Below are 14,130 nucleotides of genomic sequence, written 5' to 3' on the forward strand. Positions count from 1 at the left end.
GATTATTGGTCATGCTGAATGGGGCAAATAGAAGTGGTAATTCAAAACATTTCCAGGCTACCATATTGGCTACCATGCCTTTGCCTTAGGGTGTACTTTATAACCCTGTTGGTAACTAAACCTCACGGAGTGTCTCGTGCCACCATACAATCCACTCCACTTTGCATAAAGGTAAAGGTACCCCTGACCGTTAGGTCCAGTCGCAGACCACTCTGGGGTTGCGGTGCTCATCTCGCTTTATAGGCCGAGGGAGCCGGTGTTTGTCCGCAGACAGCTTCTGGGTCTTGTGGCCAGCAAGACTAAGCCGCTTCTGGCGAACCAGAGCAGTGCACGGAAACACTGTTTACCTTCCTGCCAGAGCGGTACCTATTTATCTACTTGCACTTCGTGCTTTCGAACTGCTAGGTTGGCAGGAGCAGGGACTGAGCAATGGGAGCTCATCTGGTCGCGGGGATTCGAACCGCCGACCTTCCAATCGGCAAGCCCTAGGCTCAGTGGTTTAGACCACAGCACCCCGCGCCCCTCCACTTTGCATACCATCCTTTAAAACAGTGGCGTGCAGGCAGTGGACTAGGGGAACTAGGCTAGTCCCCTAAACATTCCCCTGGCACCTCCTTCCCAAAGCCCTGGAAGCTTCTGTCCAGCTTCAGGAAGGATGTGCGATGCTCTGACAGTGTCCAAGAGCCCTCCTGCCACCTTTCCAAAGCCTGCCTGGCTTCCCGCTCTGCAACTGAAGCTGAGGTATGCAAAGAAGGAGTTCTCCTGGAAAACCACCACACCTCTTTTCCAATCATAGGAGCAGCCTTGGAAAATGTAATAATTAATTTAAAAAGTTACACTAAGAAAGCCAGCTCCTCTGAGCATGCCTGGAGTGTTTTTGTGCTGGGTGCTTGCATTCCCCTTTCCGGCTCAAGCACCCGAGCTTCAAGGGCAGAGAGCCTGATGTTCGGGCAGAGAAACAGCGCTTAAGATTCTGAAATCCAGCAGGGAGCGTGAGCGGGCCTCATCATTTTTCAGAGCGCAGAAGAAGGAACAGCACATGGCTACTAGGGGTGTGTGTATATTGCTGCAGTTTTCACTCAGGTCCGCACATGCAAATGAGGGATTGAAAAGTGACGTTCAGGGATTGGGTAACTACAGAAAGTTGTTACTGTTGCTTTGTAGCTGAGTTCTATATAAGCAGGCTGCTGAGCCTTCAGCTCACTCCTGTTCCAGCCTGAGAATAAACAAGAGCTGCTTGGAAATCACTGTGTCGTCTGCTGTGTCCACCCACTACTTAACAGCTGGTGGGCAGGATGCCTCTCTCCGAGCCAGCCTCCCTGGTTCCTTCTCTTCAGACCAGGGGGAGGGCATGTCCCCAGCCTCCGCAGACGGGGGAAGTCCATGCCACACCCTGGTCCTGTGCTGGGGGAAGATAAGACCGCTGGATCCGTTCTCTTGCCTGCCCTTCCTGCTGCTGATTAACAGGGGAGAGGAGTGGCTGAGAGAGCTATAAAGCGAGGCGCCAGTGTTCGAGAAAGTTGCCAGAGTGGTTCATGTCAGGGGCTCCTCCTGAGCAACAAACCGCAGTAAAACGGCCAACTCACAAAATATCACACCTCCAGAAGAGGGGATGCCCTGGGGCCCATCAGCAGGCCCAAACCGGGAGGGGGGGGGTGTCTTATGGGCCACTTGGCCCGGGCCTCCGATTCCAAAGGGGTCCTCGGTCAGCATATTCACAATCGCTCACCATTATTTAAATGTAAATACTTAAAATAATCCTTTTCCCTATGTATTTTTAAAAAGCACTATTGTATGTCTATATTTTCCAATTTGTCTTTATATGCAGATACGGTTCAAGCCTTGAAATAAAATTATTTGTCAGCACGACGTTTGTGAAAATTATATACTTACTTATTTATAAGACTTCGGAGATCCCCAGGGTAAAAAAAGGGGGGGCACATTATCTACCTGGTCCGGGTCTCCAGGGGCGTAGCAAAGGGGGGGCCGCCCTGGGTTCCATAATGGAGGGGGTGACAAATCGTGAAGAAAAAATTTTTTGGATTTTTTTTTTTTAATGCCTGCTCCAAAGGTCTTATCTTACTATGCTAGGGATTATATAGCTATATATGAAATTTCATGCATATCGGTTAATATCTTGACCTTCCTCCACCAAAATAGCTGTTCACTTGGCTGTTTTCCTATGTCATAAAGGCTGGAATTTCAGTTCAGTGGAGCACTTACTGTTCCCAACCCTAACCCTGTGGAAAGCCCTCTAATTAGACTTTAATTTGATTTTGAGATGTTTTTCGGAGGTAATTTAATTATTGTTTGATCTTATACCAATGTTATGTATCTGATGTTAGCCACCCTGAGCCCGACTTTGGCCAGGGAGGGTGGGATATAAATAAGTTTTTTTATTATTATTACTTGTTATTATTCCTTTGTAAGAAAATATGAAATAATGTAAAACCATTTGGGGGGGGGGGGTTGACAAGAAATTTTCCGCACCAGGTACCACCTGACCTTCCCATGCCTGGGGGGGGGGGGGGGAATGACAAAAAAATTTTTTGCCCCCGAGTACCAATTTACCTTGCTACGCCCCTGCAGGTCTCTGCCTGGCTCAGCCAAATGCCCTGCCTGAACTGGGAGCAGCAGGAGTGAAGCCCACCTGAAAGCAGTCAGGGTGCACCTGAGTCCATGCGGGCTGAACCCCAGCACTTCTCTTTTTGATAATTACTCCCTCCAAAACAACATGGGTCATTCCTGTAAGCCTTCGGCTAAAGCACCATTGATGGCCTGTTTACTGAGCATTCATCCTGATTTGCTTGCAGGGTGTTTATACATCGACTTCCTCTTAGATGCTTCCCCATCCTTTCCAAACTGCATCAGTGCATTCCCCCACAATTTTCAAACCAGTGTTTAAAGGGGGGGACAGGACTGAAAAACCTGCATTTTCAGTATGTGCTTTTGTTTTTTGTTTTATTTACATCCTGCCTTTCTCCCCGTGCAGGACCCAAGGTGCCTGACAACCTGAATTAAAAACAGGTAGGAACTAAAGAGGAGGAGACTCTTGAAAGTCCCATGGACTGCAAGAAGATCAAACCTATCCATTCTTAAAGAAATCAGCCCTGAGTGCTCACTAGAAGGACAGATCCTGAAGTTGAGGCTCCAGTACTTTGGCCACCTCATGAGAAGAGAAGACTCCCTAGAAATGACCCTGATGTTGGGAAAGATGGAGGGCACAAGGAGAAGGGGACGACAGAGGATGAGATGGCTGGACAGTGTTCTCGAAGCTACTAACATGAGTTTGGCCAAACTGCGAGAGGCAGTGAAGGATAGGCATGCCTGGCGTGCTCTGGTCCATGATGTCACGAAGATTCGGACATGACTGAACAACTGAAGAACAACAACAAGAACTAAAAACATGCCAGTGTAAATATTTTTTTTTTAAAAAAAAAAACAATTACCGTACCTTTCCATGTAGAAGACTACGTTCTTTTACTCTAAAATAACGTTCAGAATCTGGGCTCGTCTTATACACAGATAGTATCTTCCCCCCCTATTTTCTTAAATCGGAGCCCCCCCCCCAAATAGGGGTGTCTTATACATGGGGGCGTCTTATAGACTGGAAAATACGGTAAGTGGGCTACTGTGTTAAAAACAGCATTGGTTCCAAACGTTAACAGTTCTGAAAAGCACAATGTACGTCCATCTCAGCCCTACTTGAAGATGCCAGGGATTGAACCTGGTACCTACAGTGTGAAAAAACATTCTCTACCAGTGAGATGAAATTGAGTGTATCAAGCTCCCCTGCCAGCCCAGCACAAGCCCCTTCCCCACCCCATGCTTTGGACCTGGGGGTTTGGCTGTGCTCTCTTCCACCAGCCCAAATGTATCTCCACCCCCTGACTGCTAACCCACCGTTGCTAGTAGGGTAAGCTGGGTCTTTGTTTCAGAAATGTAGACCTTGGAGTAAGGGTTACAGGTGGGTAGCCGTGTTGGTCTGCCATAGTCGAAACAAAATAGAAAATTCTTTCCAGTAGCACCTTAGAGATCAACTGAGTTTGTTCTTGGTATGAGCTTTCGTGTGCATGCACACTTCTTCAGATACATGAAAGCTCATACCAAGAACAAACTCAGTTGGTCTCTAAGGTGCTACTGGAAAGAATTTTCTATTTTGCTTGGAGTAAGGGGCCAGAGGCAAGCTTTGTTTCACTTGGCCCAGGAGCCAGTACAAGCGGGTTGGTCTGTTGTATGCGTGATTAAGGCGAGCGGAAAAGTTATGCCACACAAAATGAAAAAGCCTGTGACTTTTCACATGCCTCTGTTAGCTTGCAGCCCTTAAGGAATTGTTCCAGGCCGAACTCCGGTGATTCCCAGTTGGATTTAAGGGTACGTGCCCTACTCAGAAGTAAATTCCACTGAATTCAAGGAGACTAACTCCCAGGGAAGTGGGGTTAGGACTGCTGCCTAGAGAACCTCTCCTGCAATGCTATGGTGGGTCACGGCGCCTCTCGCTAACTTCCCTTATTTCAAATTGTTGATCTGGTAACTTTAGTCTAGTGGATGGGGACAAACACAAGCCTATGCCTGTCAGATAGGAATCCGAGTTTGGCTGCCAAGCACATTCTATGCCTGCATTTTGCCGGGGTTGGCGTGCTGTCTACGCCCTTCCCTCGTTCTGAAAGGTAACATTAACAAAACAGCCTCCCTAAAATAGCTCCTAGGCCACCCAGTAGCTGCCAGCCTGCATCTGCAAGCCTCTCTCTGGGCAAGTTGGAGCAGATCAGGCAAACAAGCCACACCCCAGAGGGATGTTCCTAAGCGCAACTCAGGGCACACCAGGGTAGTTTATGGAGAAAGCTCAACCCCTAAACGAGGCCGTCCTCCTCTCTGTGGGCTGGCTCCGCTTTGGCATGGGTTTGTTTTCTTCCTTAGCAGATCTGAACTGCTGGTTTAAATTACAGACGCTTCAAAGGGAGAAGCCAGCAGCTTGGTCTGTGTTCCCTTGGACTGGGGAGAATTTAGAATTTATTTCTCTAGGATCCGAGGAGAGGCAGGAAGCTGGGTTCGTATCTGAAAGATCCGGGTAAAAGTGTCACCTCAAAAGCAGGCCGCTTAGTCTTCTTCTCCAATTCCGTCATCATGCATGGAGGTGGAATAGACTTTGTCCACTGCCTTGTCCCATCTCTACACAGTGGAAGGTGGCAAAAACAGGGGACTCTGTGAATGGACAGGTGTGCACATATAGAATCTCACCTTCTGCTGAATGCATGGTGGTCAGGGATGGGGTCAGTGGACGTGATGCTGCTCCCCTTTGGCTCAGTCAATGCATGTGTTATAAGAAAAAAACTGCTCCTTCCCCATAGGGGGTATCCAAGAGCCCATATAGTGGCTCCCCTATCAGTAGGAGAAAACAACAGAGGCCAACCAGAGTACAGTCGTACCTTGGTTTTCAAACAGCTTAGTTCTCGAACATTTTGGCTCCCGAATGCCACAAACCAGGAAGTGAGTGTTCCGGTTTGTGAACTATTTTTGGAAGCCGAACGCCCAACGCGACTTCCGCTTGGCTGCAATCAGAAGCCGTGCTCTGGTTTCCAAACGTTTTGGAAGTCGAACGGACTTCTGGAACGGATTCCGTTCCACTTCCAAGGTACAACTGTATATTCAGAAGCGAAACGGCTAGTAAGCCTGATCTTTATTAAACCGTTGCAACACGGTCCCCACTCACCACACGCAAGAGGGAGAACCCTGAACAATGGTGCACAAGCCCTTATATAGACTTTTGAAATTGCCCACCTTGTAGCCCAAGACCACCCCCCTAAAACATCATACATACATCACAGAAGGAGGTGGTCTACAGCAGAGGAGGTGGTCTGCAGCAGAAATCCTGTCTTCCAGGATACCTGACAATGGTCACTGATTGCATGGATCACGGGAAGGGGGGCTATTGTGCTGCCCTAGGCAACAAACTCTTTAAAACTTCACAGAGAGAAGTGAGAGCTGCTTTTCCATTGATTGATCCAGTGCTATTTTTTTCTAGAACAAGAGGTGACAGAACTCACCATGAACGCCTCCCTTGCTCTCCTATAATGGCAATGGCACCCACCTAAGAGGTGCTGGAAAGGAGCAAGTTCCGGCTGAAAAAAGCCCCGGATTCATCCCACATCATTGCTGTTGTTGTAAGAATTTTAAGGTATTTTATTTATATATAATAATTGTTATTAATGTACCAAAACAAATAAGGCCACATGTCTGGAAAAACAGCACAGACAGGCCTCACTCCATTTTGACTCTCAACTGACCAAGTATTTCTTTGTCTCAGGAACAAAGGGGGGGGGTTGCCCCTCCAGCTACTCAGCAGCCCTCTGCCTGAGTGATAATCTCTGGCATCCTGATATCTGAGTGTCAGACAAAAAGGTGTGATTAACTTGGCTGGGATATAGGGAAATGTAAATATCTTTTGTTTCACTTGATGGGTTTTTGGTGGAGGGCGAGAGGAGACATGGGGGCAGGGTCCAGGATGCTCAGATCACTGCTACCAGACCCTCCCAATTTATGATGTAATTCTAATGTATGGAGGGGTGGTCTTGAGCTGGAGGGGGGCAATTTCAAAAGTCTATATAGGAGCTTGCGCGCCTTTGTTCATGGTCTTTTGCTTGCAAGACACCCTGCTGCAGCAGTAACAAATAAAGGGCTATCGCCTTGCCTTGGGAGATTCTGTATCGTCTCTATTTATTAATAAGTGCTCCTGAGAGGAGGGGAGCCCTACTAAGGCTCTCCCCCGGATTCATGGACTCCCTTCTGGGGTTGAACCTAATTTTTATAACACTGTTAATAGTTAAGGCATGGAATACCATAGGCAGAGGGGCTTGAGGTCGGCATTACTCCCTCACCCACCCCCAACCTGCCCAGGTGACATTTTTCTGATAAAGATCCTCATGCTAGGCTTGTCACGGGATGAGTTCTGTCTTTGGTATTTATTAGGTATGCTCATCTTTTGTTTGTTTATTGCATTCCTAGCCTACCTTTCCTCCGAGCTCAAGGTGGTGCGTGACACGGTTGTCTCCCCATTTTAATCCCCTCAACAACCCTTTGAGGTAGGCTAGGCAGAGAGACTGCGACTGGTCCTAAGAACACCCAGCGAGTTCCACGGCTGAGCAGGGATTTGAATCCTCCTAGTCCAACACTCTAACCGCTACACCACAATGGGTTCTCAACCTCACATATATGTGAAATGGGAATATCAGTGACCTATCTCACAGAGTGGCGATTGCTATGAAGTAAAACCGTAACTAAGAATTTAAAGTATATTTTCAGTCTTCATTATTATTTTTTTAAAAAAGGAAAAGTTGTGTACCAGTCCTGAGATGAATAAATGAAATAAGTATTAAATTCTGAAGCCGTTCTCATAATTTTTAGTGGGGTATTCGCTTACCACCACCACCACCCCACATACGTCACATTGTTTATTCTTATTTAATGACCCTGCATAACCACACTGTTACAGGTGGGTAGCCGTGTTGGTCTGCCATAGTCAAAACAAAATAGAAAATTCTTTCCAGTAGCACCTTAGAGACCAACTGAGTTTGTTCTTGGTATGAGCTTTCATCTGAAGAAGTGTGCATGCACATGAAAGCTCATACCAAGAACAAACTCAGTTGGTCTCTAAGGTGCTACTGGAAAGAATTTTCTATTTTGTTTTAACCACACTGTGAAAGAAGAAAATCTGGGTTGGATTCAGGAGCTGGGAAGATGCTGGAGTTGTATGCGGTGAGATCCAGAACCGGTATAGACACCCACATGTTACCATTTAAGCAAAAATAATAGGCTAATTCAAGTTGCAATTACGTTTATTGACAATTAAATAAATGCAGTTCTGCATTTTCCATGGATTTTCACAAGTAGCTTCTGAGTTAGTACAACCACAGCCGCTCTCTAGTCATAGACAAGATTAAAGGATTTTAAATGCCGTGAAGATTAGTCCTGCTAGGATTTGTCCTTTGCCAATGTCTTTTTTTCCCCTTGGGGCACTATTGTTCTTTGAAGAGAGAATGCTTTATTGCTGATCAACTGGGATGCTCCTCGTGAGCTTGTGACCCACAAGTTTGTTGCTGGCCATGCCTAAATCCTCCTGGGATGACAGTGGGTTGAAGGAGGAAGGGCTCTCCCTAGGTGAGAGTTGAGTTTTTGGCTTTTCACCTGTTGGATTTGGACATGCTCATTGGCTGTTGAATCTTTGAGAGGTTTGCTGAAGTGAGAATTGAGAGGAGCGATAAATAAGTGAATAAAATTTGAGTGGGTGAAAGGTGATTGTTTAATGAGTGGGTGTGGCACTATGGTTCTTGAATTCCTGATTTGTATTATTAAATGTGAAGGTGCTTTTTTGCAATATTCAGGGACTTTTAAAAGCTTTTGTTGTTGTTGTTCAGTCGTTCAGTCGTGTCCGACTCTTCGTGACCCCATGGACCAGAGCACGCCAGGCACGCCTATCCTTCACCGCCTCCCGCAGTTTGGCCAAACTCATGTTAGTAGCTTCGAGAATACTGTCCAACCATCTCATCCTTTGTCGTCCCCTTCTCCTTGTGCCCTCCATCTTTCCCAACATCAGTGTCTTTTCCAGGGAGTCTTCTCTTCTCATGAGGTGGCCAAAGTACTGGAGCCTCAACTTCAGGATCTGTCCTTCTAGTGAGCACTCAGGGCCGATTTCCTTGAGAATGGATAGGTTTGATCTTCTTGCAGTCCATGGGACTCTCAAGAGTCTCCTCCAGCACCATAGTTCAAAAGCATCAATTCTTCGGCGATCAGCCTTCTTGATGGTCCAGCTCTCACTTCCGTACATTACTACTGGGAAAACCATAGCTTTAACTATACGGACCTTTGTTGGCAAGGTGATGTCTTTGCTTTTTAAGATGCTGTCTAGGTTTATCATTGCTTTTCTCCCAAGAAGCAGGCGTCTTCTAATTTCGTGACTGCTGTCACCATCTGCAGTGATCATGGAACCCAAGAAAGTGAAATCTCTCACTGCCTCCATTTCTTCCCCTTCTATTTGCCAGGAGGTGATGGGACCAGTGGCCATGATCTTAGTTTTTTTGATGTTGAGCTTCAGACCATATTTTGCGCTTTCCTCTTTCACCCTCATTAAAAGGTTCTTCAATTCCTCCTCACTTTCTGCCATCAAGGTTGTATCATCAGCATATCTGAGGTTGTTGATATTTTTTCCGGCAATCTTAATTCCGGTTTGGGATTCATCCAGCCCAGCCTTTCGCATGATGAATTCTGCATATAAGTTAAATAAGCAGGGAGACAATATACAGCCTTGTCGTACTCCTTTCCCAATTTTGAACCAATCAGTTATTCCATATCCAGTTCTAACTGTAGCTTCTTGTCCCACATACAGATTTCTCAGGAGACGGATGAGGTGATCAGGCACTCCCATTTCTCCCATTTAAAAGCTATATATTGTAATTATGTTGTAGGCTTTTGCTTCTTTATTTGGTACGATTCACTTTTGCGTTTATTTTACTTACTCATGAATACTGGGTTGTATCCAATGTAGTGCTACATTAAAGTCACTTAATGGTAAACGTGTTCTGTGGATTTTTGCACCAGCAGAATGGTGTTGTGCAACAGACTGCATAAGCAGTTTGCTGGTAACTTTGTTGCACAATAAATTGTGCAATCTGTTGCACAACAAGTTTCCACTAGCAGAACATTATAACTCACCTATCCATGTTAGTGGACAGAAAATGTTGGATACAGCTCAATGTTTAGAGATGTATTGCTCAGTTTTGTTACTTAAAATGTATAATGCTGTTTTTTTTTGTTATTATTGCCACCTGCTGTGTAGAATTTGTATTTTTATATATGTAATCTACTTTGGTTTTTGTTGAGATGTAAATTGCTTTGTGATTTCTTGAAATACAAAGCTGGTATACAGTACAACTTAAATAAAAATAGATACATGTGTTAATCTCCCTCTCACCTCTATGAAAGTGAACTTGATGTGGTCCGCTGATTCCCATTTCTTTTACACAGACGGCATCCTTCCTTTCCTCAATTACCTGTATATTACCTGTATATTTATTTAATGCAATAATAACAGAGGAAGATAGCTGAAATCAGTTAAGTTTCTGAACCGCCTCCCCAGTGAGAACTAGTTGCTGAAGAAATGATGAGTAAAATATGCATTTTCAGTAAACAGGCAATTAGTTGTAATTATGACTCATCAGCTCCAGACTAATCAAAGAGCTACTTAACCACAAGCTAGATGACAAAATGTTCTTTAAGTATCTCATTCCCAAACTGGAATTGTCAATGGGGCAGTTCTACAGCAGAATTACAAGATCTGACCCAGAGATCAGCAGCCCCCACTGCTCAGATGATGCTTGAATGATCTGTTCTCATGCCTTCTGCTGCTTGCTATATTGCTGGATACCAGTTGCTGGGAGATCCCAAGCTGGGAGGGTGCTGTTGTGCTCATGTTCTGCTTTGCAGGCTTCCCATTGGTGAAGGGTTCTCAAACTGTGGTCTGCTGGTGTTTCATGAGCTTCATTTGTGTGGTTTGCAACATGTCTGCTAAAAGACAATTAAAAATCATGTAACGTCTAGCAGAGCACATTGCAATTGCTACGACGAGCAGGAAAACCATTAAGTGGTCCATCAAGACCCTCAGCAATTTTCAGGTGGCCTGTGGGGAGGGGGGAGTTTGGGAACCACTGACGTACATATCTGGTTGGCCACCATAAGAACAGGATGCCATCAGTATTACTGATGGAGAATAGAATGTCCCTATTTTCATCTGAGGAAGGTATGCTAGACTTGACTGGCATTTGGTCTGATCCAGTGGGGCTCTTATGAGACAAGCAAAAATCTAGTTGCAGACAGTGAAACTTGGATAGAAGTTACTTTGATCGAGATCCAGGCCAGTCTAAGCTATGGCCATAGGCAGCCATACCAGGTATTGGACCTAGGGTGTACATTCATCATTTTAGGCGCTTGAAGTGCAGAAGTCTTTGCCATTTTGACGAGGCAAAAGCAGAAGAAATATTATTTATTAAGGCCTTTCCAATTTCTAGATCCTCATTTTCCTTTCCAGTTCTTGCATGATGCTATATTCCTTTCTGTACCCAAAAGAAGCTCTGGGACTAAAGCACACCTGCTTCTAGGCCTCAGCCTGGGATTATGCAGCAACTGGTTCAATAGTTCTTGTGGCAGTAGTACTGAAGTGTTAGAAACCATCTTGGCAATCTCCTTCCCCAAACAAGAAGTTGAACTCCCCCTTCCCCATGCAATGTCTGGAAAAGCGGGTGGGGTGGGGTGTTGCCTTCAATGCTGTTGTTGGCACAAGCATTCTACCAAATCTTTTTAAAACCGCAATCTTACCAGAAGCTGGGAGTCTAATAAAGTAAGCTAATAAAGTAAGCTAATAAAGAAAAGCAATTAAGTCCCTTTCCAAGAAATCTTCCATTTTAAAGCCTGCCAGACACAAGTTTAGCAAGATCAGTTACTAAACCAGTGTTTCATGGTAATGGGATGCCAGCTGGCCAACCAACTTGAGTGCTCATTGTGTTTGCGCTGTAATGGTAGGTGACCCCTGCTCCAGCACCAACCCTGCAAGGTAGCTTAACGGCACTGGATAGCTCATCATATTCTTGCTACTGCCACTACCTGCTTATGTGTCTCTCTCACACAGCAAGGGGTTACGGTAGGTTAACAGACAGCTGAATTCCAAATCTCCTGCTTAGCAACTCCAGTCTACTTCCCCTCCTGCTCTCCCAACAGTTACATAGCCCGAGATGTCTAAAGAATGTGGGAGGAGAACCAGCTCTTGAGTGTGTCCAGAAACCAGTACTATACACCCTGAGAATCCAAACTATCAGTTTATTCAAAAGTATAGGTAATGTTGTAAGAATATTAAGGTCTTATATATATGTAATAATTGTTCATAAGTGTACCAAGCAAACATGTACATGAATGTATGGGCCACATGTCTGAAGCAGCACCATTTTGACTCCCAGCTGACCAAGTATTTCTCTGCAAGGAGAGAAGACAATAGGAAAAGCTTCCCAATTCTCCTTGGGAATTACACCTCCCTGTAAATACAGTCCTGCAAGTATCTGTTAAGCTGAGCACACTATCAATATGCGTAAGAGATTCAGGAACTAAGTATTTACCATCTTAAAGGAATGGCCAGGTTACCCAGGAATGGCAATCAGATAAGGCATTATCATATAAACTGGCAGGTAGGGGAAAACAAACTTCTCAGATTTATGTTGAAATTTGTTGGAGACCGCCTTTTTGTGATGTAGGTATGATGTATCAGGGGTGGTGGTCTTGGGTTACACCCCTTCTGTGATGTATGCGTGATGTTTCTGGGGGTGGTCTTGAATGGCAGCGTGGGCATTTCAAATTTCTTTAGAAGGGCAGGCACTCCTTTGTTCTGGGTCTTTTCCCTGCTCTCCTGTGGGTGGGGAAAACACCCTGTTGCAACAGCTTTAATAAAGATCGAGCTTACTAGCTGCTTTGCTTCTAAATATTCTCTGGTTGGCCTCTGTTATTTACTCCTACCGATGGAGAACCTGCAAAGGACTCTACAAGGGCTCTTGTGTACCCCATAAGGGAATAAGAGCAGATTTTGTTTACAAGAGTAATAAGGAAGATGGGGAGAAATAGCAAGTACTGTATGTAGATAAAAACTGAAATAAAACACAGTACCAGAATATGGGTATTTTGGTAATCAGTGACTTTCAAGATCCATGGCCCAGGTGGGTGCTGATTGACAGGTGGCATTTTCCAGGCAGTCACCTAGTCAGGAAGATGTCCAGGGGGTGTTCAGGGATGAAGCAAGAAGGGTGACAATGCCAGGAGGTAGGGGCTGTCACTGTGTGAGACAGAAGCCTTTCTTCTGGTTGTGTATTGGGAGCTTGACTGACTTGACTCCACTGCTTTGCTTATACATGATGGAGGGCTGGGTAATCTTAACATGACAAACTGGGGAGAGTACAGCTGCGCCGCAGGGCCCTCCAACCCAGGAAACCAACAGGGTAAAGCAGATCCTGAATATCACGCTGGCCTGCAGCTCAAGCAGATCTGCTTATATCCACTTGTCCAGTGGCTCCAGTTCCTGCTGCAGAGCTTTTCGATGATATCTCTGGATCGGCAGCTATAGCCCTGCCCCTTGCAACACTTCAAAGCACTTAGATATGAAACTAGGCAGCAGCAGAAGTTTCCATATTGTTTTTTTGTAGCTGCTGTTTCTTTGCTTTTACGGGTTCTGCATCCTCTGCATTTCTGTCTAGAGGCTTTTCCTTCTCTTCAAAACGTGAATGGTTGACTAAGAAACACTGTTATTTTGGTTGCCCTCTGATCTCCAGAAGTGAAATGAAAACAATTCCCTCGGATGGGAATGGGGCGTGAGGTCATACTTGGTAGAGCCAGAATTTTCCAGCTGCTGGTTAACATAGACAGCAGCTGCTCTCACGCTGCATTTTGGGCTTTCTCCAAGAGGATATCCAGTGCAACACTGAAATAGCAGAATTTTGTCCTATCCTTTGCGTCTTTCCTGAAGCTTCCAACACCTACAACGGGGAAAAATAATTTCACTTCATCTGTGTTATAAAGTTTATGAAGCAGTGACTATCCTGCTTATATTTCTTTTTGCTGCAGGCCACCAGAGCCTCACTTTTATTTTGTTTTTACATTAACACCATCTTTTTATATTTGGTTCACACGGGTACGAATGAAGGGCTGCATGGATACTTATTTCTTAGCTCAACATTTCCTCCCTTAACTTACCCAGGGATGAAAATATTTGACCTTGTGTTATACAAGGTTTCTCTAAGTCCATGTGAAATGATTTATTCATCCCTGGAATGGAAGAGGAAGGCAAAGTGGGTCCAACCAGGGAAATCCCAGCTACAGATTAATGCAGGACACTTGGTCAGGTCCTCCTTTCAATTTGGAGGAAGAAAGAAGGAATTACCAGGTTTAGAAAAGGGGGCAGGGGATGCTGGAGCAACTTCCCTATGAGGAAAGCTTGCAACTTTTTAGTTTGGAAAACAACAGGGGGTGGAACATGATAGAAGTCTGTAAGACTATGCATGGTATGGATATAGGACAGACAAAAGGAGGTACTTTTTCACAGTG

Source organism: Lacerta agilis, chromosome 2 (assembly GCF_009819535.1).
Source record: "Lacerta agilis isolate rLacAgi1 chromosome 2, rLacAgi1.pri, whole genome shotgun sequence".
Taxonomy (NCBI): domain Eukaryota; kingdom Metazoa; phylum Chordata; class Lepidosauria; order Squamata; family Lacertidae; genus Lacerta; species Lacerta agilis.